Raw genomic sequence first — 2,458 nt, 5'->3', positions numbered from 1 at the left:
TGAACATTTTATATGGCATCAAATTAATGCTAGTGCCTAAATCAGCTAGTGCTTTCTCAACATTCAGACTACCAATTAAGCAAGGGATAGTAAAACTTCCTAGATCTTTTAGTTTGGTTGGCAGCTTGTTTTGGAGTATAGCTGAGCACTCCTCGTTGAGTTCTACTATAGATAAGTCCTCGAATTTCCTTTTATTTGTTAGAAGCTCCTTCAAAAATTTTGCTTATGTGGACATCTGTGAGATGGCTTCAATAAAAGGTAAGTTGATATGTAATTAATTAAAAAGTTCAAGAAACTTACTAAATTGTGCATCAATGCGGTCTTTTTTCATTTTTACTGGGTATGGAACTGGAGGTTTATATTCCTTCGACACTAGTTTGTCACTATTTTCGGGTTTTTCTTCCCCCTTTCCGCTTACCACGGCTTCTTATGTTAGCTTCTTTTCAGATTCAGCTAACATTTTCCCACTCCTTAGTATAACTCCTTTCATATGCTCTTTTGATTTCGCGTTACTAGGTAAACTTCCTAGTAGTCTTTCTGAAATCAGTTTGGATAGCTGGCCTATCTAAGTTTCGAGCCCTTGGAACGACGCTTGTTGATTTTTAAGTGCTGTCTCGGTGTTCTGAAAATGGGTTTCTGATACCGAGATAAACTTTGTGAGCATCTCTTCAAGGTTCGGTTTCTTTTCCTGTTCATAGGGTGGCTGTTGGTAGCCCGGAGGTGGTCGCTGATTTCCTTGGCCTCCCCATGAGAAATTTGGGTGGTTCCTCCAACCTGCATTATAAGTGTTACTATTTGGATTGTTTTGAGGTCGAGGATTATTACCCATGTAATTTAATTGCTCGTTATCCATGTTGTGGCCATAAGGTTGGTATTTCGAATGGCTTGCTCCACCTCCACTTACTTCGCACTCCATTACTGGGTGAACCTGTGAAGAACTAAGAAAACCATCAACTTTCTTATTCAAGAGTTCTACCTGATTAGAGACCATGGTGACCGAATAGACGTTATAAACACCGGCTATTTTTGTTGGCTTTGTCCTCATGACTTGCCACTGATAGTTATTCAGTGACATCTCCTCTATAAACTCATAAGCATCTTCAGGTGTTTTATTATTGATGGTTCCGCCAGCAGCTACGTCAACCATTTGCCGAGTCGAAGGATTCAGGCCATTATGGAATGTTTGAACCTGAAGCCAAAGCGGTAACCCATGGTGAGGGCACCTTTTCAGTAAGTCCATGTATCTCTCCTATGCATCGTAAAGAGTTTCTAAGTCCATCTGCACAAACGAAGAGATATCATTACGTAATTTGGCCGTTTTATCCGGCAAAAAATATATTAGTAAAAATTTTTCGGTCATTTATTCCCAAGTAGTTATTGACCCTCATGGTAACGAGTTCAACCACTGTTTAGCTTTGTTCCTTAATGAGAAATGGAATAACCGAAGACGAATGGCATCGTCAGAAACACCATTAATTTTAAATGTATCGCATAGTTCTAAGAAGTTTGCTAAATAAGTGTTGGGATCCTCATCCTGGAAACCATCAAACTGAACAATTTGCTGTATCATTTGAATAGTGTTAGGTTTTAGTTCAAAAGTATTTGCAACTACAGCAAGTCTAACTATGCTCAATTCAGTTTCTGTTAAAGAAGGTTTAGCATAATCATACATAGTGTGTGGAGCAGGATTTTGATTAATCGTAATTGCAGGAGGTAGCTGATTGTCTTGGTTTTCGGCCATCTCTGCGGTTGGGGTTTGAGTATCATTCTCTTGCTCGTTCACTGTGTATCTTAAGCTTCGCCTTATTTCTCTTTGGTTTCTGCGAACTGTTCAATCGATTTCTTCGTCAAAAAGTATTGGTCCTAACGGGTTTCTTCTAGTCATAAACTATAAAAACCTGCCAAGAGAAGGAAAAAATAAGTAATAAAATAACATTAAATTGCAAGAAAAATAAATGGCTAAAGTAATAAAAATTGAGTGTTCCTAATATCTTAGTTCCCTAGCAACAACACCAAAAACTTGATCGCGTGATTTCGTGATAGGTTTTAAATATTTATAATTAATCGTTCTTGAAACTAACTATTATCGCAATGTAGGCAAGTGTACCTATCGAACAGTAGTATAGTTTTAGCAAGACCGGATTGTCGAACCCAAGGGAACTAAAAGTATTAGCAATGACTGTCTTTTTATTATCTAGCTTAAGAATAAAGAGGTTTTTGTTTTAACTAACTAATTATCTAAACTAAGAATTCACAGAGAATGGAATTGGGGAATTGCTTTTGGGAAAATAAATTGAATTAAGACAATACCTAAGGAAAAATCCACCTAGACTGTACTTGTTATTCTGGCTCTGAATCGGATGATTTATTCATTTAACTTGTTCCGTAGAGATCCCTAAGTTATGTTATTATCCCTATTCAAGACTAATAACATCTAATCCCTAGATTGAATAATTGA

The 2,458-nt window shown here is 37.1% G+C and overlaps 1 non-coding gene across 1 annotated transcript; it reads left to right on the top strand.

The window, feature by feature from the left end:
• Window positions 1-1,205: 1,205 nt before the first annotated feature.
• Window positions 1,206-1,312, top strand: LOC121217530 (small nucleolar RNA R71). Its single transcript, XR_005913624.1, has one exon. It is a non-coding gene; the product is annotated as a small nucleolar RNA R71 (small nucleolar RNA).
• Window positions 1,313-2,458: the final 1,146 nt, after the last annotated feature.

Source organism: Gossypium hirsutum, chromosome A02 (genome assembly GCF_007990345.1).
Source record: "Gossypium hirsutum isolate 1008001.06 chromosome A02, Gossypium_hirsutum_v2.1, whole genome shotgun sequence".
NCBI lineage: Eukaryota > Viridiplantae > Streptophyta > Magnoliopsida > Malvales > Malvaceae > Gossypium > Gossypium hirsutum.
The sequence above is the reverse complement of the archived record's forward strand: the minus strand, read 5'-3'. Positions and strand labels throughout refer to the sequence as shown.